This window comes from Triticum dicoccoides, chromosome 1B, assembly GCF_002162155.2.
Source record: "Triticum dicoccoides isolate Atlit2015 ecotype Zavitan chromosome 1B, WEW_v2.0, whole genome shotgun sequence".
Taxonomy (NCBI): domain Eukaryota; kingdom Viridiplantae; phylum Streptophyta; class Magnoliopsida; order Poales; family Poaceae; genus Triticum; species Triticum dicoccoides.
The window spans coordinates 201,353,197-201,363,998 of record NC_041381.1 but is presented as its reverse complement, the minus strand read 5'-3'; the positions used below and the strand labels follow the sequence as shown (position 1 = coordinate 201,363,998).

Genomic DNA, 10,802 nt, shown 5'->3' with positions numbered 1-10,802 from the left:
GTAATGAAAAAAAGGATGACATGATATAATTCACATATAAGATGACTGGCTAAGTAGGATGGCATTGTAAAATTCACATATATGATGCCTGGCTAAACAAGATGGCGTTGCATAATTCACATGTATGATAAAGAAACTAAACAGATGGCATTCACACAAAGCATGTCTAAACAAAGCAGATGACATATTTGATGTATAAAGTAAGCAATGGAAGGCACCATATGCATGACATTACCAAGATCAGCATGCCAAGTTAGAGTGAAGACCTCAAGGGGTAAATAGAAGTGGTCTTCTCCTTCCGAATCCCCCTCAGAACAGTTATCTTTGTCTTGATTACAATCCTAAATGGGTGGAGAGGGGCTGCCTTTGCGCCCACCATGGAGCGACGTCTGCATGAAATTTTATTGCCACGCAAGGCTCGTCTCTTTTGCTCTACATGTTCAGTTCCATTGTGTACAATAACTGACATGCATAGGAATAAAACATAGTGAGATTATGTAAGGAGTGCATGCAGAAATCCAGAGTGATGGTAGCAACCTGTGGATAGACCCAAAACCAGTGATAGCAGGCAGATAATGACTTCAGTTAAGAAATACAGATAATGGCTTCTTTACTGTTTGTTTCCCACCCAACATGAAACTCATAGTAGACACCAGATATTAACCAGATAGTAGATAGATACTCTTGATTGCAGACTCGTTTTGTACCCCACAACCATTTAAAAACTCAAGTTTGAGCATCAGTTTGGAGCTGACTCAGAGTATAATTGGTGAACAGAACGATAAAGTAGCATGTAATATTAAGCGATGCATAACGTAAGCAGACACGAAAGAGTGCGACCTCTCTTACGGACCCATGTAGTCCTCAAGGTCATATGCTCAGTTGATGATGGTAATGCAGTTGTCGTGGCTGCTAGCGACGGTGAAGAAGATATGAGGCGGCGAAAGATAGTCCGGAGGGCGGATCCCTGCTGTAGTGAACCGTTTCATCGTTGGAGCAGCTGAGCTGGGGTGGAACAGTGCAGCAGGAGCGGGACAAACTACACAAGGTTTTCTTTGACACATATCTATAACAGAAGTAATTGTGTAAGGGCTTGTTTGAATTTGAGGATTCTAAACATGCAGGGATATGAAATGCACGGGAATAGGATAGGAATGCACGTGCAAAACAGAGAATTTAAAAACACATGATTTCTGCCAATCTGGGTGTTTGGTTGACAAGAATTGGAAGATGACTGTATGCAAAGAAGCATGGTGAGATTAAGTCAAAGCACAAGAAAATGTACAATTATAATGTTATTATGCTACTATCTCTTAGTCTTGTGCTTCATGAATAGGAATTTGAAAAGGAGGACAAGTGGATATTAAAATTCCTATGTTTTTTCTTTCAAGGAGACACTAAAGGAACAAATCCTACAGTTTTCCTTTGCTCCATTCCTTTGAACCAAATGCATGAATAGTAGTACCATAGGAAACTTTCCAATTCCTATGTTATTCTTCACTTTTCCTTTCAAGCACTGGCGATTCTAGTAGGCAGACTTGAGCAAGGAAAAGTCTACACTCAAAAAATGTTTTGGTGCTACTTCTACTACTCTGGACCCAGGCCACTGCCCTACTCACTACTAGAAAAACCCCTACTAATGGCGCACCTAATATGGCCATTAATGGCGCATCAGTGGTGCGCCATTACTAGCACGCCATTAGTAATTTAGGTGCGCCATTAGTATACCATTCGGTGCTCCACTGATATTCCCTCTAGGTGTGCCACTAATAACCTTATAGGTGCACCACTAGTAATAAAGGAAGGTGCGCCACTAATAAGGGCTTAAATGCGCCACTAGTAATGTATTTGGAAAACAAAAAAAATCCAATTTTACAGAAAACAACCTATAAGGAAAATAATTTAAAAACAAAAAATGAAATAGAATCATATTTTTTATTATAGTAAGAATATTACAATGTCTTTACAAGTATCCAATAAAAGGAAAATTGCAAGGAAATAAAAGAAAATCCTAAAACTAATCTTCTAGTAATCTTTTCTTCTTTTTCTTCACTTTATCCCTGCAAAATGTAACAAAATAAACAGAAATACAAACAAACTATTTATAACATGTCAATATTGTCATTTTTTATAACATGTCAATGCTGTCTTTTCCAGAATTACATGGTGTGAATATTGTATGAGTAAGATTATAATGGAAATGAATTGCAGAGGACATATGAGGTTCAACACTAATCATCGACAAGATGGAAGCGCTATGTACATATATGGGGCATTCGTTCTTTGTTCTTCGCTCTCCGACCGACCGCACCCACCCTACCAGGACTGCTCGGGGTTGCCCTCACCTGCATTCTTCCTTTTTTTGAGAATGAAAGAGAGGGAATGAAAACCTGAGCGATTTCAAGCATGTGATGAAAGGATTGTTTTTGGGCCGATCGCCGTACCTTTTTCTCTTGCTCTTGTCTGACGAGGACGAGGTAGGGTTGCTGTGCCAGTTCCGCTTGCGCTGGTTGATGAACCAGTTGTTGATCTGCTTCAGCTGCAGCCCCGTCTCCTGCACCAGCCGTGCCTTGTCCTCCTCCTAGCAATACCCACCAGCGATGCTCATCAGTAGCACAACAAGAGTTGCATGTAAAATGGTGACAAAGTTGCTGGCGATGACGGTATATGCGGGATGTCTGTCACATACAGTTGGGTACAGCCATTTGGCGTGGGCTTGCCACCAAGCTTTCAGGGTAGACGCCGTGTCCCCTGGGAGCTTTCCGGCTCTTCGCTTCCGCAGTATCTCCTCCCTGATGTCCACAAGCTTTTCTCTATACCCCTGCAAAGTCAGGAAAATAATTTTGTTTACAGTTCAGTTTGGACACCAACATAGTGGCAGCTGACAGAATGGAAGGCAGCGAGTTTTACCTGTTTAAGCTCATGCTTCAGCTCTTGCCTCATGCGCTCGACCAAGGATCTCTCACCCTCGGTTAGCATTCCGAAGCCCATGCCATCTGACACATCATTCCCGTCAAACATGTTGCTCTCACTGTCGACCGGATTGTCTTCGTCATCGGACATAGTTGCCCCGGTGCCTTCACCAGGAGATGCCCCTATAGGAAGAATCGATATTAGCAAAACTCAGAACTGGCCAATCTCCAACTTATCCTGGTCACATTTATATTGCGTCTTGCCTTGGCAGGTACTTATTCTTGCTCTAGTTTTTTTTCAGTACAATATATAACTAAGCCTATCCAGGCTTAATCTTGCTCTATTTTTTTTTCTGACACAATTCTCATTATTATCTGAAGGCAAACTTCCATGTTCAAGCATATGCCTCTCATCGTAAACTGATTGATGATTACACATACAAACAGATTATGCAAAGTTCTATTGTCAACAAAAAAAAAAGAAAAATCACTCCCTTTGGTTTTCACAGCGACACCAGTTTCCAGTGTGACTGGATATTGGCATGGTTTTCTCATAGGTGTGTGCCTCGTGATGCCTATAGGCAGAATGGTGGAAAATGTGACATAGCAAAAGGAACTAAAAACAGTACTATATGCAGACAATCAATATCCATGAATTAAATTCAAGTAAAGTACAATTCCACTAGAAATTTTGTAGCCATGTCAGTTCATTTTGACGATGAAGCATTATTCAATATGCAACACTTTTTTTGCACTACGCAAGGGGCTTCTTTTCCTATATGGATTATATGTCATTTTGACAAGCAACATAAAGTATCTGAAAGGGTAACCCTTGTGTGATGGTTCCCGATTATATAGTCCGTGACTGTTCCGTGTGGAAGCTAATTGCAGTAGACATATTAAGAGAGACTTTATCAGGACAGCTTAGCTAAGATTATGAACGCAAGGTACTGTCAATTCAGTTGCATGGTTGGTGCAACACAAGGTTCATGAATAACTGCCACATACACCGAACTGAAATCTCAAAAGGTACAGCTTTGAAGCCAGGTCCAACAGCTCAAAGTCTGCAACTCTTGTAACTAATAATAATATATAAGAAGGAACCGGTACTACTATAAAGGTGGACCTAGTATCTCATAGGACCTACAAGGGTGTGAATTATGACCTATATTTTCTGTCACGACGCGCAATAATACAGGAAAATGGCCAGTCATCAAGCTCTTTCTAGTTGAGTTGAAAAACAAAATATAAGACGTTTTTGCAGTTCTTATATTCTGGTACAGAGGTAGTATTTGTGTTATGTTTGTACTCGTTGGATGCAGAGAGCAGAAGCAATGGATTCCTTCTTTTAAAAAAGAATTCCCCTATGGTTGAGATCCTATGAAACGGCGCCCCTCATGTAGCATGATACTTACTGTGACTATCAACCTCTTAATAAGCATGTAGTGTAGAGATTGTAAAACCCTCTTCCTAGAGAATTTAAGAAGCACTTATCTTGCTGCTGAACTGATGAAGTTAAGATGATGTATGGTACCTGTAAGACTCTGCAGAGTTTGCTCGAGCTCCCAGCAGGCCATCACCGCCTCCATGGCGTGGACGCGCACATGCTGCTGGAGCTGTTCCTTGAAGGAACAGAGGAGCAGCACATAGTGTGTCTGCAACAAGGAAAACAGAACCTTTAGAACACATATATAGAGAAAAAGGCAGGTGGTCAATAATAACCTTTACACAAGGAGAATTGCCATTTCCAGGCAAAGGAAGGAGCCCCTGCTTGCCTAGAAAAGGGACACTTGTAGTTGTGTTTTGGGGTTTGCTTTTGTCTCTATCGCAGAGGTGAGGCGCTTGTGGTTGAGGAAACAAAGTTGCTCACAGCTAGAGCCTAGAGCACGCAGTAAATTATTTGGAGGTGGGATGGGTAGCAATCAAGGGATGAACTAGCATAATACTCATAGTTGAAGAAGCTAACTTTAACCAAATCCACCGGCGGAGGTTAGCGAGTGCTAATAATCCCATGTGAGCTCGTGCGCAACCAATCAAACATGTTGTGTGCGTTGGAAGAAAAAGGTAACCTGGCTTAGCCTGTTTGAAATCCCAATCCCAGTCCCAACACGAGCGGGGCAATTTCATCGCCAAATCCCATCCAATCCCCAAATTTTCGAACCACACACGCACGCACGCCGCTTCAATCTACTACACATAACATAGAGCACGCGCGGGGCAGCCCGGCCGAGCCAGCGCGGGGCGTCCGTACGCGGCGTGAGCGTGAGGCGAGGAGGCCTGGTGGTGGTAGCAGCTCACCATGAAGAGGTCGAGCTCCTCGCCGCCGGCGGGCACGGCGGCGGGGGGGCACGGGCGGCGGGGCGCGCGCGGCGATCTGCGCGTCGATGCGGGGGAGCTGGTCGACGGGGGTGGCGACGCAGAGGCAGGCGACATGCGCCTCCAGCAGGAGCAGCCTGCCCTGCACATAAAACGAACCAATGAGGGGACGGGAGGGGAGATGAATAAGATGGCCTGCAGCCACACGCACCATGGCCGGGGTCGGAGATCCGTCACCGGAGATGGCCTGCAGCCGTCGTCTGTCGCCCGGAGGTTGAGGCGTCGTACCTCCATGGCTAGGCTAGGCTAGGGTTTCTGGCATCTCCGTCCTGGCTTCTGTCGGCCCTGGATGGATGGTCGCGGCTCAGGTCGATGACGGGACGATGCGCCGTGGATCTGGATCTGGGCGCTCCTCACCTCCCTGGAAGCTCGCCGGAGAAGGCCTTCCCTTCCCTCCCCTCCTCTCCTCTACTGGGAGAGAAGAGGAGAGAAGAGAAGAGAAGGTGAGGTGCGGCAGCGCTGCAGGGAGAGGAGGCCGCCATGACCGGGCTCCTCCTGCTGCCATGGTCGCCATGGCATTGGGCTAGGGTCTTGGCCCGACCAGGCAGACAGAGGAGAGGATAGGGAGGTCGCCGGCGCGGCGTGGATGGGGAGAGGAGGCCGCCGGAGAGGTGATGCGGAAGAGGAGATCGGTGGCGGCGTTGGGTCAGAGCCGGAGGAGAGGCGGGTGGCTGTGTCAGGAGGAAGGGGAGGGGAGAGAACGTGACTAGAGGGAGGGGATAAGGGGTGATAGCAATGGCGCACCGGTAGGGGGTGCGCCATACGTATAGATAGCAATGGCGCATCTCTTACTGGTGCGCCATTACTAGTTAAAACTAGTAATGGCGCACTTTCCCCCTGGTGCGCCATTGGTAAGTCTGGGGAGGGGTGTGGGGCCAGCACAAAACTACTAATGGCGCACCACACACTAAGTGCGCCATTAGTAATATGGCCACTAATGGCGCACCCATATCTGGTGCGCCATTGCTATATAGCAGTGGCGCACCACATGTCTGGTGCGCCATTAGTGTCCATATCATCTATAGCCCTTTTCCTAGTAGTGACTAGCTTAACTCCCACACCCATCTACAAATGCACAGCTCAAACGCGTAGAGATAAATAATGATGGCATTCTAGAGAGTCCATCACGGATAGCTAAGTTGCCTGGTACCTCACTGCTTGTCATATAGTAGGAGAAACTAATCGTATTTCATGTTACTACGTGTGCTCAGTGGACAATATATATAACATGTAGAGTAAAAAGGCAATGTAACAAGTGTACAACCTCTTTGGCGAAGCCATGTCGATCTCAACATGATTGGATTGGTCGGTGAGGATGCTCCATCTGATTTGGCTGTCGAAGGGGAGAAGAAGATCTTAGGCGTCCAAAGATGGAGCCCGGGGTACTGCTCCGCTGTGATGGAGGGTTTCATCGTTGGAGCAGCTCCGGTGAGTTGTACGACGGCGAGGCTCAAGCAAGACATGAGAGACAACGTTAACCTGAGTGGAATTCTAATAGCATCTCTAATAGATGACATAAAATACATAACCACAAAGAGCTAGATTAAAATACATCAGCCACTCATCTCTAAATTTAACTGCCAAACTGAATTTTGCTGTCAAAACTAAATTTTACTATCAAAACTGAACGCGCTAGTAGAAGAAAAGTAGTAGAAGCAGCAGCACCCGGAGCAGCAGCGCGTGCGAGAGCCGAGGCAACTGGTCGTGTAGCAGCATCTCGAGTAGTAGCTGCAGGGGCTCGAGGGAGAGCAGGATCTGCTAGTCGTGTAGCAGCAGCATGCGCAAGAGTAGAGCAGCAGCGCAAGCAAGATCAAGAGCGAGAGTAGCAGCGCAAGCAAGAGCAAGAGCGAGAGGAGCAGCGCAAGCAAGAGCAAGAGCAAGAGCAGACCAGGTAGGGGACCGAGAGTAAGACCAGAGCAGCAATGCGAGCGAGAGCCAAAGCAGCAGCAGCTCCTACTGATGTGGACGTTGCCGCCGATGGAGCGATGCCATGGAGGAAGTGGCCGGCGACACCGACGTGGATGGAGCCGCGCCATGTCGGCTCGGGACCGAGCGCCGACAGCACCGTGAGATCAAATCAAGAAGAAAATGCGGCGACTCGTGTAGAACCTCTTTGGTGGTGCTGATTAGGCCTCAGCTTCATTCGAGGAATCAGTGATGCTGCTGCTCTTCAGGTGGTGCAGGTGAAGACGGCAGTGTGGGAATGGAGGTGGCGTGAAAGACGAGGGGAACATCGGGCCAGCTCCTTGGAGGTGGAGGATGGGGTGGCTAAACTGGCGGGACGACGAGATCGACGAGACAAAGATGGCGCGGGTTGTAATTTTGGGATAGCAAGGCGCGGGTTGAGATGGAGGTTGTTTTCGGAGCACAATGAGACAAAGATATATCTTAAATATTTCGTGGTAACAAGGCGCGGGTTGAAATTTTGGGACAAGCCTAATGTGTACTGTACTAAATCAATTCACACTTCCCTCGACGAAAAACAAAATGAAATCAATTTGCGCCACACAAGAGAGTCTAGTCCCGTGTACTGTACAAATCAATTCGCACCACAAATGCCATTCAAAACTTTGAATTCATGTCATGTTCAATTAAAATATTTCACTACGTGTATAATGCATGAAACCTGCTACTCAAATGAACGTTTTAGTGCATTCCAAACGTATATACTACCGCTTCAATCTGAACTAAATTTGAATTTGTTTCTCTATTGAATAAGATCTACAATCATGATTGTTGTCAAGTTAAACCATTTGAATTTGTTTATCTATTTTAATAAGATCTACAATCATCATTATTGTCAAGTTAAACCATCATTTGTATATTATCTTCACATCACACCACATGATTACTGTCGAGTTAGATATGAACTATGTGTACTATATGAACTCGAACTCGATTTTTTGAATCCACTTTATGTTGTTTCCAAATCATAGTACATTTCAAGATCTAGCTAGATCTTCATAATCTAAACCATGTCTCATATGCATAATGTGTTTATCACATTATGTATGGTGCCCCGCCCCCTACGCCTACAAGTATTTAGATGTGAGGTGCAAACGCCACACATTATCACAAATTCAAATAAAATGTGAGATTGTGCGATATATAGTATGGTTTAGATTGTTCGATATTTAGTTGTGAGCTGAAAATGCCTCACATTATCACAAACTCAAATTAAATGTGAGGTTATTCGATGTATAGTATGGCTTAGATTGTTCGATATTTAGCTGTGAGTTGCAAATGCGACGCATTATCACATTATGGTATAACATGTCCAAAACCACACCATGTGTATCACCGCCATATTCATGCATGCATATGTTTATAACACTATGATCTCCTATTCAAATATATGAATCCATTTTCATATTGAATTATGATCTTTGTTAGTCTCTTACACCCACACAATCCTCTAACCTTTGTAGCTAGCACTAACTTTCTCTCGTGCATGCACATGCCCTCCTCGCCCTCCCCTCCCTCAACATTCTATCCATCGTGCACATTCATTTTTTTTTCTTTAGGTCATTCTCCCATGGTCTCCACAACTCCTTTCTGACACACACCGATCGATAAACCTCTCCAGCGATGTCTGCCTACCACATGCACACACACCTTCCATCTCCTCCTTTCTGTGTCCATGCCTCGTGTCTCTCATATGGTCCCACACACGTGTAAACTCTTGCCCCTCTTTCATCGATCTCACAATTGCACACTCCTCCCCCTATCTAGCTAGTAGGCCTCTCGCACCACCTCCTAGCTCCATTCTCTCTATCTATCTGTCTTGCTAGGCCATATTTGCCTCTAACAAATGGATGTACAACGACCGATCTCCCGCTATACATATAGCTAGCTAGGTCGTTATAACTCGTTTTCCCCACGCGTCGATCGATCTACCTCATTTGTTATATCTCTCCCTTCCTCCGACACACAACAATTGATCTACCGATCTAGTTAGGTCTGCTTACCAAACACATGGTCCCCCTTCGTCATCCATGCATGCCTCCCGACACATCTATCATGCACACGCACACACAAAAACACATCCCCACTCTTATTGATAATATTGCAGTTCTGCCCTCAGTTTGTCTAGTAGGCCTCTCCCACCATCTTCGAGAAGCAACTCCACCACCCATCCAGCACTCTACCCCCCCCTCTCTCTCTCTCTCTCCTCTCTCTCTCTCTGTGTCCCAACCTATTTCCCATCCTTCACTTATGTATGGATGTTGATCGATCTCCCTCAAGACATAGCTGGGTCTCTCCTTCTCAATACAAATACGATCTACCTCTCTAGTTAGGTCTCTGCCTCCCCGCTGCCGCCCCCCCCCACACACACCGATACATCGAGCGCTCTAGTCATGTCTCCCTGCCACACACAAACATGCCATGTGCCCTCTGACGTTTCGGTAGGTCAGTCACCCTATATCTTTGACTTGCACACACACAATTTCGATGGCTCTCTTCATCGATCTCGCACCAACCCACTGGATCCTCTCTTCAACTCTATCGATATCTATGACTCCTCCCTCTCTTCTTGTATCGCCCCCTCTATAGATGATATAGATAGGCCTCTATTTCACACACATGGCATGTGTCAAATTTTTGTTTGAGATATCATCGACACATATTCCCACAAATACATTCACGAAATCACCCCCCACACAAAAAACACTCATGAATGCACACGCCATCTATCAAGGTTTGTATCTCTCTCACACACACCCATGTAGGTGGGGGCCGTGCACGAAGAGAAGAGGTGCACGAATGGCTCACGTACTCCCATCTCTTTCCCAACCACACCCGCGCGGGTACACAGTGGAGCTCATTTCTGTACGAAAAAGGCAGCCCACATGGTAATTTGACACATGTACTGGTTGTCCACTTGATGGAGGATCGTGTACCATGGGTGAACAAACAAATTCTGACTTGACGCGTTATGTTAAAAAAGAGGCAAACCATGTGGGGCCTACCTTAGAGGCAAGGCTCTATACACTAGAGATGCCCTGTACGTATTACTTTTGATGTGTCCTGTCAACTTGTAGAACGAGGAGAAGCTTGCATAGTACGCCGTCTCCCCCGCCCACGGGCGTGGTGGCTCATAGAGTCACAGGACGAGGAGAAGCTTGCTTACTATGCCTACGCCCGCTGCCTCGCCCACGTGCGCGGTGGCTCGCAAGATGAGGAGAAAGTTTTACTACTCCCTCCTTTACTCCTCGTCTCTACCTTGGTTAGAGAGATTGTCATATTGTTTGGAATATATGTCTTTTAGTAGATTTCAATATGAACTACTAGTACATACTCCAAACACTAATGTTTAGACATATTTTAGAGTGTAGATTCACTCATTTTGCTCTGTATGTAGTCCATATTGAAACGAACGTACTAGTACGCACTCTCCCTCACCCCTCGCCCCTCGACCCTCGCCCACGTGGTGGATGTGAAGCAATTCACTCGGTCTCAGATAGCCAGAACGATATACTGTAGTACCATTATTGCTTGACTTCCCCAAGAGGC

General features: G+C 45.8%; 1 pseudogene; it reads right to left on the bottom strand.

Annotated features, from left to right (window-relative positions):
- Positions 1–2,327: 2,327 nt before the first annotated feature.
- LOC119350296 lies at positions 2,328–5,442 on the bottom strand (annotated as a pseudogene).
- Positions 5,443–10,802: the final 5,360 nt, after the last annotated feature.